The sequence below is a fragment of the Ptychodera flava genome, chromosome 15 (genome assembly GCF_041260155.1).
Source record: "Ptychodera flava strain L36383 chromosome 15, AS_Pfla_20210202, whole genome shotgun sequence".
Classification (NCBI taxonomy): Eukaryota; Metazoa; Hemichordata; class Enteropneusta; family Ptychoderidae; genus Ptychodera; species Ptychodera flava.
The window spans coordinates 34,751,894-34,772,610 of NC_091942.1; the positions used below are offsets into that span (position 1 = coordinate 34,751,894).

General features: G+C 35.8%; 1 protein-coding gene across 2 annotated transcripts in view; it reads left to right on the forward strand.

Moving 5' to 3' along the window:
- LOC139151983 (DCN1-like protein 3) overlaps window positions 1-20,717 on the forward strand; it is a 29,690-nt gene that overhangs the window by 3,705 nt on the left and 5,268 nt on the right. Inside the window, exon 2 of one of the 2 annotated variants that reach the window (XM_070725054.1) lies at window positions 19,920-20,018. The exons of the other annotated variant lie outside the window; for it this stretch is intronic. The gene's annotated coding sequence lies outside the window, so the exon portion shown is untranslated. The remainder of the gene's footprint in view (window positions 1-19,919; window positions 20,019-20,717) is intronic. 2 annotated transcript variants of the gene reach the window in all.

Consider the following 20,717-nt stretch of genomic DNA (forward strand, 5'->3'; position numbering starts at 1 on the left):
TTTTACGTTGGCCCAGGCCCAACACTGGTGCTACACCAAAGTGGTCAATCTGAATGACACATGTTTCAAGTAAACTAAAAGGACCAAAATAATGTCCAAAGTTAGTGGCTTTGTCTCGTTAAGTTGGTTACTTGACATCATCCATACAATAGTTAAGTTATTCAGCAATATTTTGTAACTTTGGATGGGACGCTCAGATCTGAGTGAGCTCAGCTCTGAGTGGGCGTGTATTTTGTTTGTGTTATGAGTTCAATAATGTTGCTCTAATTTCAAAATATTTTTCATAACAATAAAGCCATGAAAGTGGCACATCAGAACACCAAAAGTTTTTTCATCTGAAGTACGAGCAAACAAATACATTGATCAATTCTAGTTATAAAATATGAAAGCTGTAACAACAATTCATCACAAATTATAAATAAGAAAGAGAATGACAAGTGTTCATTTGACAAAAAACTACAGTATAAGGCAAAGAAATGGCCTTTATATTCACAAGAATCTATCCCTGGGCATTACACTGTGAGTGGAAATGCCTTTTACTCAAAGATTGTCTGCAAATGCCTTTTGAAGGACATAAAGTAGATGTAATTTTTGATGATGTTTTTAAATATTTCTGTTCTGTAAATCAACTGCATATCGTTGTCCTGGTTCAGGTTCCCAAATTGTTTTGAAATGCCCAGAGTTCAACTTATTACTTCAGCCAATAAATTTTTTATTATTTACAATTGAATTAGTGTGGACTAAAATTCAAATGTCAACAATAACAATGCTGATATCAGCTGTGTTCACAAGATGAACACTGAACATTTCATAATGCCTCAGGCAAGTGATTAAGAAAATACAGTTGACATACATGCCACTTTATGAAACCATGCAGGGTATTGTAAAGCTATTACAACAATAGTTTATCATGAAATGTGATTTATTTCTAAAATTTGGATGAATTCTCTGGTCTTACTTAACATTTTGTATTATGTGCATTTTGCTCTTCGGACGGGACAGTGTGAATTTTTGAATAAATTTTAATTTTTACAAGGTAGAAACAATGCATAAGGATATTATGTATGCAGCATTATTTATCACTTCATAGTTTTTTTTTTTCATGGTGAAGTTTTTTGAAATGCATAAACAAAAGCATATAGGCAACAAAATAAAGTTTCACTCTTCGGACGGGACATTTTTAAATTTCTAAATAATTCTAACGTTGTAGAAACTACAAACAATTCAGCAATCTATAACTATGTTGAATTATTTACCAATGTGCAATTGCTAATTGTGATGATATATTTACAGGGATTGTATCATGGAGAACCAGCTGGTATTCCAACATGTGTCCCGTCCGAAGAGCTCTTCGGACGGGACACATTTTGTGTTTCGGAATTTGGTTTCCTTCTGTAACTCAGGTCTATGGATGTAAATCATTTATATATTACAAACAGCAACTCTTGACATCACTCCGAATTGAAACCAATTTCTATTCTTATCTCAGTGTACTTTCTTGGATTTTCAGATAACATTTTTCAATTTGACACCGTGTTTCGGAAAAATAGATTTGATTACATTTGCCCTAAAATGAACATGAGAATAGCTCAGGATCAAGGAGTATTTATAAAATTCTAAAAAAAACATGACTGCTTACCATTGTTCTTGGTTGATGTTCTATCACCATGGTCACAAAGCAAATGAGATCTCACAGATTTTCAAACATGGTTTTTTTGTGTTTTTTGTTACACATTACATACAACATTGCACTTGGGTAATTTGTTGCACACACACAATGAATTCAACAGACCCTGATTTTTTTTGAAAGAACACCTTGAACTGTCTAACACAATGGACACAGAAAAAAAAATTGTTCCATATTCCTCAAGTATAGGTGACCTTAATAAAAAGTCATGGGAAAAACTCTACAGCTGTTACAACTGAAAAACACCATTTTTGTGACCTTTGAACCTGTACAGGAAAAAAATTAATTACACATTGGCATTTAAATTATCTCCAGTAAAAAATCATAGGAATCCCTAAAAAATAAACCTTCATTTACATTTCAAATACATGTAGAACATCAAATAGGGAATTGGACCAAAAACCCAATTTGGCACGTTTAGCTTGCAACAGCCGTGTATTTACAAAGAGGTATTGTAATAACAGCTATAGTGGTAAATAATAATAATAATAATAATAATAATAATATACCCAAATATAGTAGAGAAACATTTTTTTCCATTAAAGAACTCCCGAAAGGGGAGACAGGAAATAGTTGTCAAGCAAACTAGTGAGTTCCTGATAGACATCATAAATTATTGGTAATATAACCGGGCATGACCTGATGGTACTCTTCAAAAAATATGGTAACTGCTGAATGCTGGGAAAGTGAATATAGATTGACAGCAAGTGTTTGTATTCCTGCCAGAAATACATTTTTTTTAACACTATGTTTATGATGGTTATTGAAATACTGTTTCTTGTCTGTACTCACAACATTTTGACAATGGAGCAATAGATAGAAATACTTACATAAATATTGTTATACATTTATTATTTATGTAGCAATCTACGTAAAGTACACTCTGCAAAAGATCAGGACATACATCATCAATTAATAGTAGATAGTGATTAGAAAATCAACAACACCTAGCTCCACCTGTAGGTCACTGTGCTTGATTGAAACATCAGGCTTAACCACCATAACAGCCCCTTGCTTTTTAGTGTCCACTTTTATCAGTGGATTATTAAAAACAGAATCGGAGGGCAGCTGATGCATTGACTAGATTAGCATCACCTCCAGACATTGCAATACTGTGATGCAGCTTCTAATATTATCAGGAAAATGGCACATACATAAATATTGGATAACTGGAACAAACACACCAATCTGAATTTTACTCAAACAAGAATTTACCATACGTTACCATAAAGAAAAGACAAAACATACTAGACCCGGTCTCATGGAAATTTATGAAAGAATTCACAACCCTTTTGTAAAGTCTCTGTATAGCTTTCAGCTGTAATACTTCGACTCATTAATTAATAGAACTCTGTAATTAGTTCATTTTATAATAAAAGAGAAAAAACAGATGAGCGTGATATTATGCTTTGGCAGCTTGTACTTGACTTTGCAGTGTGGCCCTTTCATGCCCTAGTTCTAAGTTTTATGTACTAGCCTGGCAAAGTGAGCTGATATAGCCAGTCAGCCTGTGAGAGACTGTTGTGGCTTGGTTGTTTGACAATTTCTTTTTCAATTTTTTGATATCATTTTTTCAAACTTTTTGATTGGTTATTGATTCTTCAAACCTCCACTTTTCATTTTGGAACCAGTGGTTCATGCCTCTGAAATCTAATTAACTGAAATTTAAATAAAACTGCCTGTCGATGAAAATACCCCACAGCTTTCTAAATGGGTAATATATAGTGGACATGATGTATGGACACGTTTCAGTTCATTGTGACCAGCAGTCAGACAACACTGTCAAAAGAGGATACATATTTAGTTTGTTTGTGCAGCATTGATGAAAGATATATATATATATATATATATATATATATATATATATATATATATATATATATATAAAATATATATATATATATATATATATGTGTGTGTGTGTGTAACATCAGCAAATTGCAAGACCTATCAGATGTGATAGTCACAGAGATATGTCAGTGGCAGATACATGTACCGTATAGATCTTCACAGCTTTTGTCTTGTATTTCATATCAGTGAGGTAGAAAACTTCCTGTCTCTGCTTGCTTTTCATCCGATAAGGGAAAGTCTTGTAAAGTCATGCCATACTGTTTGATAATGATACTGAAACTTGTGATGAAGTATCAAACATGGCACCAACTACCGGTGTTACTTGGAAACACTAATGGCAATCCTTTCTGTGAAATTGAAGTTAAAAGTGGATAATTGTAAAGAGAGCTGCTCAGCACAATGAAAACTTGTACAGCTATGCTATGGCTTCGTTCCTTGTGCAGGCATTGTGCCAGTACATAACAGACCACACAGACTCGGCCAGACTGCACATGGAACATAACACTTCTCCTCCAATCAGTATTTGATTCAAAAATTATGATGTTGTTTTGTAGCAGCTACTGCTGTTTGCATTACATTGCTATTGTAGATCATTGCTCTTGCACTCTGGCATTCATCTGGGATGGCCGTAATTGAACAAGAATGCTAAATTTAGTGGAGAAGTTTGGCCTTGGGACAGGGAACCCCACTGTTTGTCCTGCTTGTATTAATTGACTTTATGGCAGTCATGTTTTCTTTTAGTCAGAGTGCACATGCGTCAATCGCACCACTAGGTGAAGACATTCTGAACTGAATGCAATGTACCAGAGCCAACAGCCATTCTGAAAAATCAAAATTTGTCAAAAAGAAATGTTGACTAGTTTCCCTATGTATATGTTGGATGGCTGTAGCAGATCATTTAGGACATACCAGTGTAGAAATTAAGTAGAAACTGCATAGTGAAGCAGAGGCTGTGAAAATCTAAAATTAGCTGAGGTATAGTTCAGAGATGTCCTAGCCTGGGTATGTACAGGGCTTCCATCGACTCTTGCACAACTGGTGTGGGACCTCAGTCTCGCTTGTGATTTTGTGTTATTCACCACACAAGTGCAAGTATTTTCACTTGTTGACCTTTTATTTGTTATAAGTGCGCCATGTAATTTGGTAAAGTGCTATGCAGAGTATAAACGCTAGGCTTTACAGTGCGGGTCATTCATCATCATAAAGATTTTAGCTGAAAAGGGGATCAGTTTAAGTGCAAAGCTCATGCGATGCTATAAATCTGTGCAGTCTGGATGGTGTTGACAGTGTACCATGTACTGCTGCTTGCTAATGCTTTGTGTACTGTATGTAGGTTCTCTCAAAAGATAACGGAGATGCATGCAGCATAAAGACATGATGATGATATTGATGATGAATGGCAGTTTGGGGGTTGGTGCTGGAAATGCTGACTAATGGTGACATAATCCACAAGTGCCATCAATCACCTGAGTGAGTTGATACAGACATTCATGTAGATGGAGTGGTGTTGGGTTCAAGCTTTCCAGATTCAATAACACACAATTGGTAATTAATGACGGTCAGAATGATGTAACAATGCTATAAACGTGGTATTTTGTAATGCAGTCAAACATATGAATCAGAATGGAAGACCCCTCCACAATTGGTAAATGCAAGGAGCATTGTTGTGCAATGGGTCAACAAGTACATGTGCCAAGGTACAGTGCACATGTACATGTTATGAAATGTGTGTTGTCAAAGAGTGTCTGCAGTGCTTTAAATTTGTGGAAAGTGGAGTGTGTGCAGTTCAATTTGTGATCACTGGTACCCAATCTCAGCTACATGTATGGGTATTAATCCTATTTTGTTTGTCAGGATGGAACCTCTATACTGGCAAGCTAATCTGACCATGAATCGTGATTTGCGTTGCATGTAAGAGATGTGGTTGGTATTCAAAAATTCCATTTCAAAAATGTTTTCACACTAAGCTGGTTATCTCAGACAGAGTTTTAATTTGAATTTACGTAGAAAGCATTCTTGATAGGTAAATCCTTCTTTGTCCAGTAATGTTGTGAAGTTGACTCAAACGCCACCAAACTGTGTGACTATCCTTGTTGTTCTTTCCCATTAGCCAGCTTTTGAAGCAGAATGACGTCAAGCAAACTAACCTGTTAGTCAAGGACATTTATGGCACACATATAAGAGTCTCTTTGGTCAGTTGATCACTATTAGTCAGCTCTGTGAGTGGATTGTTGTCAAATGAGGTCTGAGGGTCATTAATCTGGATGAAAAGCTAACATCATAAAATTCCACTCTGCATTTCATGAATGTAGAGAAATGGTTTCCAAAAATAAAAGGTTATTGAATTTGTAATTTCTACATTCTTCTGAGAATCAGGGAAGTACAGTTGTTTAAGACTTAAAAGATTTGCTTTATCGTTAAAGGAAGCAAGTATCTGTTCAAAACTGTCATACGCATACATGCATATATATTGAATTATTCCATAATGGTTGAAAGTTTCCTTTTGGAAAGTTTGAGCAAAAGTTTAAGTTGTTCAATATTTTGCAGATGCATAGAGATACTACCTTGAAACTTTGACTAAACACTAGTAAACAGATTAAATGAAATTTTCAAAGTTCATCTCCCCTTGGCCAAATTAAATCTTGTTGAAGGTCTAATGTTTCCAAAGATCTGACCAAAAGTTAGGCACAGCCTTCCAGTAATACATTTTATTGTAGTTGGTGGTACAATTTAGATACCTGCAAAATGATACTGATGTTTATACTACTGATAGGCATATGAAACTGACAAGAAATGGAGTACACATATCTGGGTAGTTACAACTACAATTGCAAGTGAATTCATTGACATACAGAGTCTGAACTGCAACCCCATGGGAGAAAGAGAATTAGTTAATTTTCTCTCTCCCCAGGGGTACAGTACACGATTTCCAGATGGAATTTAGTTCAAAGGATGGTCAATTTGTCGTGAACTTGTAGTCTGAACCATCAGCCACTTGAACTTGAATTTATTTGGAAATGTCATAATCAAAAAAGCAGATACTAAAAATTCTTAGTTATGAACAAGTACAGTATGTGTACAGTATAATTCATGTATACAATACCCGTTAATATATGTATGTTAGTATATGTTAGACATGAAAGCAATAGTTACTATGGTTACATATCCATACGCGATGTAATTAATAGGACAATACAAGTTAATTTATATGCAGCTATCTCTGATACAGTACTGTTATAAACTGGTGTACGAGGCAATACTGCAAACTGATGATACTGGTATACAGTATGGTCATTTTGGCAGCATCAATGGCCAGGTTATCATGTTGGAAAACCGTATGACCTCACTTTGACCTCACAGTGACCTCACAGCATGCATTGTTCAGTGTAGAAGTTGTCAGTATTTTCATGAGAGTCCATGTACATGTACATGTAGCAAAGTCTGCAAGATTACTGTGTTGGCTGCTGCAATGACACACATACAGTGTGAAAGTGTGCTGGCATGTTATGAATTATAAAGAAGTCTTTTTAGGGTCACAGGTTTTCTTTTGCAGTAGAAATGTGCCGCATTGCTGTCACTTTGTACATTCTACATGTTGAATATTGTGTTCTTGCTCAATTTGAAGTTGTAGGGTTCACTGATCAGATGGTAATCTGAGATAGGTTAGATTATTGCCGGCATGATAATTGCTGTCATTAATAGTGCCCGGAAAAGTGGCATCTTCAAGATTTGAAAAATGCCTTGTCAACTTCAATATACCTTGTATGGTGGTATTAAATCCGGAGTAGAATTTCTATCATAGAATTTCACTGGTAACTGCGTGCTGTGCACATGTTAGGTCACATGATTATCACGTGATAAGGAAGTACCAGCCAATCAGCTGATCAGACAAAAATTACAATACAGTGCATGTAGGTTTGAAGATAGAGGTCAATTTACACACTAATGTCAACAGTAAATCAAGGGGATGATATATTAACACATTCAATGTCATTAACTAATGAAGGATAAGTTTATGTTTGTACATGGAGAATTTCTTTTGAAATGCAACATACATGTAGTGCAGGTTATAGGCCCTGTATACATGTTCATGTACATGTAGTTGTATACCAGTTTTTAGAAGAGACATGTAACTCCAGATAGGGGATGATGAAAAGATACAGTATAGCCACTGTACTGCTAGTGATTTGTGTAAATTGTGTAGAAATATATAATTGAGTTGCTACAATGCTAGGCAATGGGTCCATGTATATTTCAAGACTGATCTATATCTACATGTAATGTCCAGTACACTTGGACAGGCAACTTCTGTCATATTTAGCTTCAGTGATGTTGCTGTCTTCGATTACACATGGACATGATGTATCATTGTTGTAATTGCTCAAATTGGAATTGTTCTACATTGCCGTCTGTCCTATTCCAATCAGAAATCCTGATTACAAGTACATGCAAAGTTTTTATTGTAATTTGAGCTTCTTTGCAATCAACTGTCTGACATCAGATAGCTTCCTGCAGATGTTGATAGAAATACACAGCTGTAAGCTTAATATAGAGAATGACTCTCTGAAGATTGCTGGCATGTGCCGCAGTAATGAAGAGGTCTGTTGGGATAGTGTACGGTGAATAGTTTTGGCAAATTTCATTTCATATACTATATTTAGAACTGTACCTTATTACTACACTGAAATGTGTACTTGACATTGTTGGTGTACACACAAGTGCAATGGTAATTTCAGAGCATGACACAAAGGTGAAGAGTTGAAAGACTGACAACATCAAAGGTTAAGAGAGCACAGTTTTACAAGGCGTGACATCAAGATTTTATGAAGACTAAAAGATCCAGGTGCTTGGTGTCCTGCCAACTCGTCATCATATATATACACTATTTAGGGTAGACCATAGGCAGACTGTATAAAAAAACAACTGTTTCTCACTGTATAGACTAAGTCAGGTTCTTGCCTTATCTTGTAACTGATGAACCATGTCTCATGTTGACATGGTGATTTGAATGTAAGCAAGCAAACTAGCCTCCACTGTCAACTGAGATACAACATAATATTATGATATCACAATTGGGATGGTCTTGAAACACCAGAGCATTCAGTAATACCATACTGGACTAACAAGTGGGCAAAGTACTTGCTTTCAAAATTTTCTCTAGATTATTTTATTGCTACTCAAAGTGATGACCTTTTGTTTGTGTCAAATCAGCATTGATGTTACTTGTGCTGTGTCAGACACTTCACTTCATCTCATGTCTGATACAGGACATGACACTTATGCTGATAAGATGATAGTGAAAAATAACCTCTCCGTATGCAAATTGTGTGTACTGTAGTTTGTCTTTATTTGTCATCACTTCTGCAGGAATGGAAATATCACAGCAATGTGTCAAATGCACAAAAGATACAAGCCCATGTGTATACACAGGCACATTATATGACATTATACATGTATGATAGATGACAATTCCAACAAATTAGAAATGAGCAGCATAGCTGGTTCTTTAGCTCCGCTGTCAGCGACGCGGAGCTTATCAAATAGGCTGATTCTCCGTCGTCGTCGTCCGTCGTCTGTCAACAATTGCCTTCTTCTCTGAAACCGCAAGTCCGATTGCTTTGAAATTTGATATGCAGTTCACCTAGGGTGACCTCACTTAAGTTTGTTCAAATCGTGGTGAAATTTACATATTTGTATTTTAAGGCAATTTTTGTCATTTTTGGTAAAAAAATCTTTAAAAATCTTCTTCTTTAAAACTATCGGTCAGATAGCTTTGATATTTGGTACATATGTCCCTAGGGATGATCTATTTCAGATTTGTTCAAATTGTGCAGAAATATGCAAATTTGCATTTTTAAGGCAATTTTTGCCATTTTTGGTCAAAAAATGTATTTTCTCAAACGTACTGGTCTGATTGTTTTGATATTTGGTATACAGGTTTCTATAGATGACTAAGTAATATATATTGAATTTCTGATGAAATCTGTAATTTTGTATTTTTGGGGCAATTTTTGCCATTTTTGGTCAAAAAAATGTGTATTTCCAAAACTACTCATCTGATAGCTTTGAAATTTGGTATACAGGTTCCTACAGATGAACTAAATGATATTTATTGACATTATGATGAAATCTGCAATTTTGTATTTTTGGGCAATATTTTCCATTTTTGGTCAAAAAATGTGTTTATCAAAAAGTACTGGTCTGATAGCTTTGAATTTGGTGTACAGGTTTCTATAGATGAACTAATTTGATCTTTTAAAATTATGATGAAATCTGCAATTTTATTTTGGGGGGCAATTGTTGCCATTTTTGGTCAGAAAATTTTATTCTCACAAATGTACTCATCAGATAGCTTTGGTTGACATGTTCTTAGGGATGATCCAATGTGATATATTCAAAGTATGATGAAATCTTCAATGTGTATTTTTGCAGCTTATTTTAGCCACTTTTTTCTGGCCACTGCATTGAGCTATCAAAGATTTTCCACCTTCTTCATCAGCATGTGTCAAAATAGTTATTCTCTACATAAACACAGCGGAGCTATATCGGCCGCTAGGTCGCTTGTTTGTAAGTACGGTACATGTATATGCAAACAAATGAAGATACGGTATTAATGAATGCTACATGTACACCGAAGTATTGCAAAAGACTACAGTATTTTGTGTTATAAACTGAAGTGTTGCAAAAGACTACCAGTATTTTGTGTTATAAACTAACTGCAATATTTTGAAAGATCCAAGTTTTGCAATCACATCATAATGATTTGAATACTACTGTTTCATGAAAATCCAAGTCTTATGAATTCGAGGCTGATGCAGTCGTAAAAGATGCCATATACAGCCATATCTTGCTAACCATCGGTGTATCAGTTTACTGCCAGATTTATGAAGACGGCTACAGTGCATAAATATACAGAGGAACATTCATCTGTTATGAGTGCTGATTATTCATTCTAATAATCTGTACTGTTTATTTTTAGCTCTTGACTTTTAGCAGATTTGAGCTTGAAGCAGATGCAAAGAAACTAGACTACCTGTATCCAAAAATGTATAGTTGGATATTAATGGACTGTACCTAAGAAGTCTTTGTTGGACATTCCAATAGAAATTTGATAACATCACAGACATGATCTGTCAAGTGTGTGAATATATCACAAAAATCATCAATGCTGCGATGATGATCAGAATAATTCTTGTCTCTTTTTGATGCTCAGAGTGGACAAAATTTCGTGCAACTCCAGTGATTATGTGTTTTACTTGTACAACAATGCTGTAGGTCTCACAGGGATAATTTTCCTCTGTAAATGAGTGAACTTTCACTATCTCAGACTAATAGTTCAAACATCTGGTTCACCTCAAACACAGAGAATGAAACCCTCGAAACATGTACTTCAAAATTTCACACCATGTAAGATCTCTAATCTCAAGATTTATGATTTTATTTGGATGGATCGAGAAAAATCTGAACTATTTCAACTTGAAAAGATGTAATCGGATACTGAGGTTAGAATAGATACATATGGTATGGTACCAATTCGATGAAAATCTCTTGAAATACCAACGATACGTAACTGTGTAAGGAGTTTTGGCAAGCCACCTATAGTACACTACATGTATAGTGATTTGCCTCTAGCAGACTTCACGTCTTCTTGTCTTTCATATGGACGAAAATGTGACAGTCTGAAGTTCCAAATCACCTTTATGAAAAGTGTGCACTAAATGTCACTCTATTTTTTAACTCTTTTCTGGCAGTGAAATGTTGTTGTGTAAGACTCCATTGCAGAGCTGCCATCTTTGAAATATTAATTTCACTGTAAATATTGAAGTGAGGAAAACCTTGTAGCATACTGTCAATATATGCTGGGCACTACTTCATGCCCACATACATGTACTTGTAGGTTACTTTATGTTCTGGATCTCAGCTCAAACAGGGAACCACCTAGACTCATCAACAATCAGTGATTCCATATACATTTAATATTTTGTGTCCTTGATATCGAAGTTTTGGGGAAATGGAGACAAATATAGTCCAGTGTACACATACAGTGTACTGTTCATGTACAAGGGCATTGCCCATATGTATGTGACCAGGCTTTTATCAGATTGAATGTTTTCAATGACAACTGCATTTAACATTCATGGTTTAGATGCATTGTGAAATGCCGGTTGTGGTGGTGACATTTATACAGCATTTCTCAGTCTGAAATGATATCATATGCCCTTAAATCGTAGACTCTGTCAATGTTAACATCGTAGAATTTGTCAATGTTAAATAAAATCATTTGAGATGGGGACGTGATGGACATGATGAAGGTCTTTGTTAAGTCAATGACGTAGATTATAATCTCTATGTTGACTTCCAGGTGTGAAGCATTTGTGTTAAAGCACTCATTCCAACTCCATATACATATTACACTCATTCCAACTCCATGTACATATTAAAGCACTCATTCCAACTCCATATACATATTAAAACCTGAACTTATACTAAGATAATTTGCACATGTTTTTACATAAAAGTTGGAATTCTTTGAGTCTTCATGCAATATCATGGGGACATATAAGTGCCTTTAATCTTACTATCAACCTGCCTGGCTGCTGTAGATGAAAGGTGTTTTGAGTGTAAAATGGTATAATATTAAAACATCAAGAAGTTCATATCGATGAATGAGACAAAAGCTTTCTTTTTTTCTGTCAGGCACAATGTATTGTAGTGTTCGACATTAGTGTAAAATGATCACTATCCCGCAGGACCAGTAAAATGTTCAATTCAGTGGTCCTGCAAAAGATTTGGTAGTCCCGTCTGAAAGTCTCATGACATAACTAGGCAATAACTTGTTGTTCGAAAAATGTTTTATTTCACATTAACCCTTTTCCTGCCAGACAGTAATAACTGTATCACTTCCCCATCAGCCAAGTCAGTAAAAAGCGGTATTGAGCCAAAACATGACGTATTTTCACCCACTTGGCTTGGTATGTTATAGCATCTTTTGTCCCAAAAAAATCAACTTTACGGTATTATGTTTTCAACAGCCTTCAAATGTACAGTATTATGTTAAAATACATCATATTGAATATGTTGTGTTTCATAAATTTCAACCATCTTGACCTGGTGGTGAAATATGGACTTGGCAGGAAAAGGGTTAAAGCAAAACTCTCAGCACTTACAGAAACATATCATTTACATTTAGGAGTCAACTGTTGCTGACTAGTATCCTAGCCACTGAAGAAAGTCAATGTCAAACATGGTAGAACTGTGGTTTCCACAGTACTGTTCACTAGTCATCAGACATAGAAATTTTACAAATTCGGCACATTCGGCACAGCATATGCTTTCTGTGCATGGTTAAGTCTGTAATTAATCATAGAAGATAGTTTGCTGCGCTCACAATCGGCTATAGCAGAAACAAATTATCGTGCCCTTTTGTCATTTCTTTACGTAGACCCGACATTCAAACCTTTTGCTTCATCTAAGTCACACAACCAAGGAAAATCGGTCGGAAAATGGTCTGCCATGTTTAGCGAGAGCATGTGACGTTTTGAAGAGAACAACCAGTCTGCTGACAACCTCTTTATTCAAAGATAGAATAATTTTATTATCGGCCCGAGTCTCGCCAGGTTTTGCCTGCTTGGCTTCCAGCTTACCAACATTCCTGCTATGAGTAACTGAGATGGCATGTGCTTTAACAGAATCTAGTTAAAAATTCGAACATCCCGACAGCGTCAAATTTTCGACAAACCTTGCAGTACATTTTCCCCTTTAATACCATTACTGACAAAATAGGACAGCCAAGTGTATTTCGTTTTCCAAGCCTCCTGAAATTCACCTACCCGGACGTTATCATCGTAGCACTGCTACTGTAGATCGTGCCTTTTTGACAGCCGGGGGAGTATAGCCAACCAAAAAACGTTCCATCATTAGTAAAAAATCAGAGCTGAAAATAGATCGTGCGAGTAGTTGCGAGCAAACGGAATGGACGACGCCATTGAACTTTGCGCATTGCATAGTGCGCACCCCATATGCATACAGCGCCACCGTAGTTTTTCAATGGCCGCGCACTTCGAAGTTGCTGACGATCAGTAGATCGTGTTTATTTGCAGTTTAAACCAAAAGCTACTTATCGAAAAGTCACTATCCCGTCGGACTTGCAACAAAATAATTTTACTAGTCCTAAAAAAAGTTACTAGACTCGGGATAGTGGGCCAGCGTGAATGTCGAACAATGTATTGTAGTGTAGAAATTATACATTTCAAACCGTCAAAATTCCACCTTTTCCTTTGATGTATACAAAGGTACACTGCATCATTGTATATTCATGTATGAATGAACAAAGTACAGTGGGAGAAGTCAAGGAGCTTATCCTCATACAATGTACTGTACATGTATGCATGATGATAACACAAATGGATGTTTTGATAAGGGTACAGTGTATGTACATATTCAAGCTGACACATGTATGCCACATCACCTTATGAGGTTAAATCATAAAATTATCTTTATTATTTCTTTTTTCTTACATTTATGATGGTAAACTGATGTTGGGTATCTCAGGTTGTAAATTAAAAGGCCAGGTTAACCCAAGCTGCTTTGTGTCGTACCCTTTGTGTCAATTGAAGGGTTTTATGAATATTGTATGAGTTTCTGTGTGTCATTGAACCATGATGAACAGGGACATATGAATATTTTCATTTGTTAGCTGATGTACAAAAACGTAGAATTTTTATATAGTTCATTTAAAAGTGCATTTGCATGTACATGTACATAGACAGCGTATTGTACAGTTTTATATCTTCTTGCATTATACTCTATAATTTACATCATACAGAACATGCCATGTAATACATCATGCGTAAAATTATGTCATTTTTCATGATTAGCATAAACTTGTTTATGAGTGTAATACTCCAGGAAAGTGATGTATACACATCAATTATACAATTTCAGTTTACAGGTAATATAGCATTAGTCATTTCCTTTCAATGTTTTCATGTCTGAAGCTGCAATGATACTATGTATATGACTGATGTGGCTCAACCTGTGTGCTGTACATTGTTCACCATCTGTCATAGCAGAGATAGAATCTAACAAACGGAGAGACGAACGGCTAGACGATCTGTATAAATTATACCTGTACATGTAAGTGTTAGCTTATATCTATGTCTGTGTCAGATGTTATTGTGGTTTGATATTTGCCTGAACCCTTCTCTAACATGTATGGTACCAGAACTGTTTTATTTTGATTTTGCCTCTATCTGTACCAAAATTGGACTACGCAGGGAAAAGGAGGAAACGTTTTAACGATAATTCAAAGTTATACTATCCATTATGTGTCTAGAAACTAGAAATGGAACCATATTCAATATCTTGGATACTGAAATACTGATGTATCTAGCCAGTGAGGGGTTTTGACAGTTATAACTTGTTTTTTGCAAGTGGAAACCACTCAAGACATGAATCATTTCCTGTTGGTACCAGCATGTACAGCATGTTTTCCAAGAGCCATAGAAAACAGTCTGCCAAAGTCGGAGATATATTTGCCCGGCATATTCCAGACTCACATTCCTGGACGTGTTTGTACTCAATGTAACAGACGTAATATCTGGCAGCAAGGAGAGTTCTCATGTTCAGCGTTATAGCCTATGAATTTTGCTTGAAAATACCAGTCAAAACTAGGATAGGTTGGAAGAAATTAACATCAGTATTTTTAGTTTTATATGTTTTTGGTTTGTTTTTTAATATTTATCAACAACTAATCAAAAATTCTGTCAAGTCACTCATGATTTTAAATTGTTTTCTTATGTGGAAGAATCTGCATGTAAGGAATATCTACCGGTAATTAGTGATCACTGGGTTTGAAGAAGGGTTGGGGTGTTTTCCTTTTCTCTCTTGATGAACAACAAACCCTAATCTTGTTTCTTTCTAACTTATTGAAAAGTTTCCTTGTAAGGAATCAATACTTGTGTAACAGTTCCTTGCAAGGTGCCTCAATAAAAATGTTACTTATTATCTGTGATAAAACTTTGTTGCCTTCTACGTAAAGTATTGTGTCATTCTATTTATAGATGTTTTATTCGTGATTTCATTTGCCAGAATGGTAATTATCACCTACTGTTACCTAATGGCCCATTACAACCTGTAACGCCGCTGTATACAGTGATCCAAGCAATACAAAAATAGATACACAGACAGATCATACAGGTACATGTATCAAACTTATGACAATGGAAATCTAGCTCCTATTGTGAGGCATCAGTGGATGTAACCTTTGCCCAGGTATAGATTATAAATTTCTGTTTTAGAATCGTTGTACAAAATTGCCCCAAGAAAGAAGATATTTACAATTAACTCTGAGTTCATGTAAAATGTAATATGGTCATGGATTCATGCAAAATTTTTCTAGCCAAAATGAATAAAACCCACATATAACTGTGCCCAGTGTAATTCTATACAAAGTAGAGTGCATACCTTAGTTGTTAAATGATGGCATGGGTGTGGTGTTTTGCAACTTCTCACTCCGTCACTAAAATACACTACCGAGTGAAATATGATGTGAAATCATCCGTGAGCAATGAATTAGACATGAATTGTAGGGTTTAATAGTCCACATCACTGATGAGATTACAAGATGTCTTGTATGATGAAATGCGATAGTGCACCAAGCCAGCTACAGCTTGCTTCATCTATATATAGCAAAGATTAATATGCAACATCAAGATGATGAAATATGGAAGGATTTTACTCTCTGCATGTAACAATGCAGTGGCGGTGTTTATAATGTCAAGTGTTATATGTTACCCACCCATGAAAAAAAAGGCACTATACAGAACACTGAAAACAATCATTTAATGAAGGATGACAAATCTGTCCTTGTAGAAATCTTTAAACATTTTGCCGAAGGGCGGAAAGTACACGTTAGCTGATTCCACTGTAGTGGAATCAGCTGATGTTCAAATCAACCCATTTTGACCTGTAGAGGCAATGATTGAATAAACAGATTTCCATTTACTTGCAAAATTTTTGATGCAATTCAAAATGTATAGTGGCAATGCCGCTGTGTGGGTAGAGGATTGTCTGTGTTTGCCTAAATCTGTCATCTTCAAAGTGCACCACAATTGGCAAGACAAAAGAGTACACAGCCAAAGGTTATAATGTCTGGCCCAAGGAAACATTGAACTAAAAATACTCTAAACTGCAATGTATATAGGGTGTCTGTAACCAAGTGTCTCTCCAATATGTGCAGCAGGCAAATAGTCTATGATATCAAGTCTCTTCAAGAAACGTACATCTTTACATACATATATGGTATATGAAATTAGATTTCAGAAAAGACCCAACTATATCACTTCTCCATCTGCAAAGTCAGTTAAAAGCGGTATTGTGCCAAATCTATACATATTTCCACCTACTTGGTGTAATATGGTGTAGCAGGTTTAGTAAGGAAAATCCTAATCACAGTATCTAGGGGCCTTCAAATATTCACGTTTTGATTAACATGCAACATATGTGACCTGTTATGCCTCACTGGTTTACATTTCAACTAACTTGAACCTGACGTTGACCTATGAAGTTGGCAGGATGTGGGTTTATGACCAGCAATAAAGGGCAAGTGGCTGTAACTTTGAAGATGTGTTCACTATTGTTTGTTTCTAATGTCATGTACAGTTTCTAGTTAACTCCCCAAAGTATGTTGAGATACACACAATTCAACTGCTCAACTCAGCCTGTACACTGTTGACAAGTGAATTCTGGTTCAGACTAGAATTCAAATGTAAACAATAACAATGCATTCTAAACATACAGCCACTGTGTTGACAAGCTAAATAGTAGGTTTGTCAAAATGCTGTAGGGGAGAAGAATTTGTACTTCTTGACATATAAACAGAAATAGTGAAAAAAATCATAAAAATAACAGACAGAGGCAGCATGTCTTTCCTTGGCACAGGTTTATACATCCTTTGAATCAAATCAAATGAAATAGGCATACTCTCTACTGTAATACTGAACTTGTTGGTAGCAACTACCATGTAAAGCTGAGTCAACTTTATGATATCACAGTCATTTGCAAATCAGACCCTGAGTTGTTGCCTCACACCTGTACAGTGTAATGTATTGCAGCACTCAGAATATGCTTTAGATAATGTGAATGATTGATTTGCCAACTGGACAAGTTGACATACCTTGACATTGACACCTTCCATGTTATACTTGTGATAGTGAACTTGCTAACCATAAATGTGTATTGATATCCATGTATGATCAGGTTCTTGTAATGTTCATTTCATTGAGAGATACAGCAGAAAATGGTTTAGGTACATGTAAGCAATCTACAAGTGTATAACATATATACAATCTTTACTAATGTACAGTTCCTTTGGTTTTAACAAATGTCAATAAATATGGTACTAATATGTTTACAAGATTATATCACAGCGCTGTTTACAGTGTACAGTTTTTGTTGTGCAGTGCTTCGTTGCAATGGAGGTTGTTGTTAACATGAGTAGACTCCTCATCTATTGAGATATCTGTTCCCGAGACTCATCTGATGAGAGACCTGTTCCTGAAACTCATCAGATGAATTGCCAGTTAGTGAAGGTACTATCTGTACTTAGCGATTATTGTCTGGAGTTGCCATGGCAACTGTATTGATAAATGGAGTTTGTATCAAAGGTGGTGATTATGGCGAAATGGTGACAGTCTAGTCTATCAATAGTTGATGATGTCATCTTTTATTCATCCACATCTAGTGTATCCTTCACTTTTACTTCAAAGTCGTTTTAAATTTTTCACTGTATTTTTTTCAAATATAAGACTCATACATTACCATATAAAAGTCAGCATCTGTTTTTCTCGTCAGTGACTCAGAGAAGGGCTGAGAAAGCAACACCGAACAGTAAAAAAGACAAGGTCGTTCTCATAAAAAATTTCCAACACCAATCTGTGACTTGATGACAGTTTTATGGTTTGAAAGAAAATAGTAGGATGATACGAGTAGTGTACATGTAAAATAAAAATCTGTAGACTTCCATGATCAAAGCTCAGGCGTATGCATATACTTGTAGATATTTTCCATGTTTCTTTGTTTTATGCAAGTGTGTATGATTGTCTGGAAAAACAAGAACATTGCAAAGTCCATTAATCTAGAGCTAATACTGGCAATTGTATCGGTACAAGGTTATCACCATCTCTCTTAATGACGATGGGATGTTCCTCTGCAGCTAATAGAATTGGAAACTCTCTTCGCTGCTTGCAAAAAAATCTACTGTTTCACAAACATTATCTGCAATTTCTTTTGCAAGCTTTTGAAGGTCAACATTGTTGCATAGGTCATACTATTCAAATTGGCCCGTATCATGACAGTCTAATGAATTAATATTGTTCACTGCATGTACATTAATTACTCTGTACATTTGATACCAGGACATTAATTCATGCATATCTGTGGTAAACAAGCTCTTGCATATATTAGTGTTTCATACATTTAAGTCAACATGTATGATGGGAAAAATCTAGATTAAAATACAGATGATCTATGGAAAATAATGATTAAAATTCTCAAGAATGCTATCGTAATAAATAACAAGCCCTTGTTGAACTCTTCAACTGTCCTTTATATAATTGACTGTATCAGCAGAAACAGAGACATTATGTTATGTGATGCGTGTAAAAATTGTCACATCAAAGCTACAGTTCTCATTCACGTGATAAAAATGAAGATCTCAATTTTATGATAGTCTGTGCTTTGAGAATATTGCGGCAGATAATGAATCAACTGAAGCAGTTATGTGCTATTTGCAGTTGACACATGCAAAATGTTGATAGGCAATGACCCTTTGACCTTAGAGTAGAGAGACATGCTGTGTGCAGCCATGATAATATTTGAAAAGACTGTACTGTGCAACACACAGATTCTGACACACACAGACTGATTCACTGCATCTGACCCGTTTTCAAGCTCTTGTACCTATGGTGTGGTGATAGTGATTTGGTGACAAAGTGGCCATGTAGATGGTCGTGGCATACATATTGTCATTATCAAGGACACAATTGTGTATTCACCAAGTAGCGTTTTAAGGAATACGCCATCATTGCTGTACAAGAGAGATGTAGATGTGTTCCTGCTTACTGGTTACAGACCAAGGAATCGCCTTGATTTGGGAAATCCCTTGTGAATGGACCGGAATGGTGTTCACATGTAATAACTATTCACCATACAAATTGCCAGACATGTCTGTCTTTTCCCAAGGCTGCCATTGAGGGACCTTAGCTCAAGCAATATTCTAAATACTTTCACTGCACCAGTATTTTATGTCCAGTGGGTAGACATTTAGTCAGAGGATTTCTGTTATAATTGCATTCATCAACAATATTGTTTATTCCAACAGTGCTGTACCTGTAATTTCACTGAAAATCTATCCAAGGATTCCAATTTTGTTGACTTAATTAGTACTGGTATTACACAAAAAGTACAGTATAGTCTAGCGGTATGTCAGTTATTTATTTCAGTCTCTCACTTCTAGACTGTATATGTTCAAATTCTAATCATCCCCACGGTAATTCTACTGCAGACAGCTACACTATTATGTATCTCAGTGGAAATTGATTTTAATACTTAACATATGTGTGCTGGTGCATGTATGGTGTTGTGAATGCAATGAGAAATGGTTTTGAAAATGAAACACAGGACATACAGCAAAGTGAATGATATAACCCGTCATTGAATCAGTGTGACTACAGCAGGCATCTCAGTGACATCACTGTCTTTCAGAGCTGAGCTCTGATTATACATGTCCTTGCTCTGTATTCTCTGCGACCTCCTGTCACAGTATTTAATGATGGGAAAAAAATGACCGCAAGATCAAAGCATTAACTGTACTCTCTCTGCGTGAATGTGTATGCTTTAGGCACACAATTTTCAAACATGCAAGTAATTTTTATCACCACTTCCTAAAATAGTGCTTTTTTTTTTTGAAATCTCAACGTGACACAGGTAAATAACAGAGATCATATATGGAATATGTACACACAGCTGGTAATTTTGTCAGGCCTATATGTAGAACAGGCATTAAAAGCATACGGTATACTCTGAATTGTTTCAGACCATACATGTATATTGATTCAATGAATAGGTGAATGATAACATTGTGATTAGTGTTTGTGCTGTAGATTGCCCCCAAATCTTC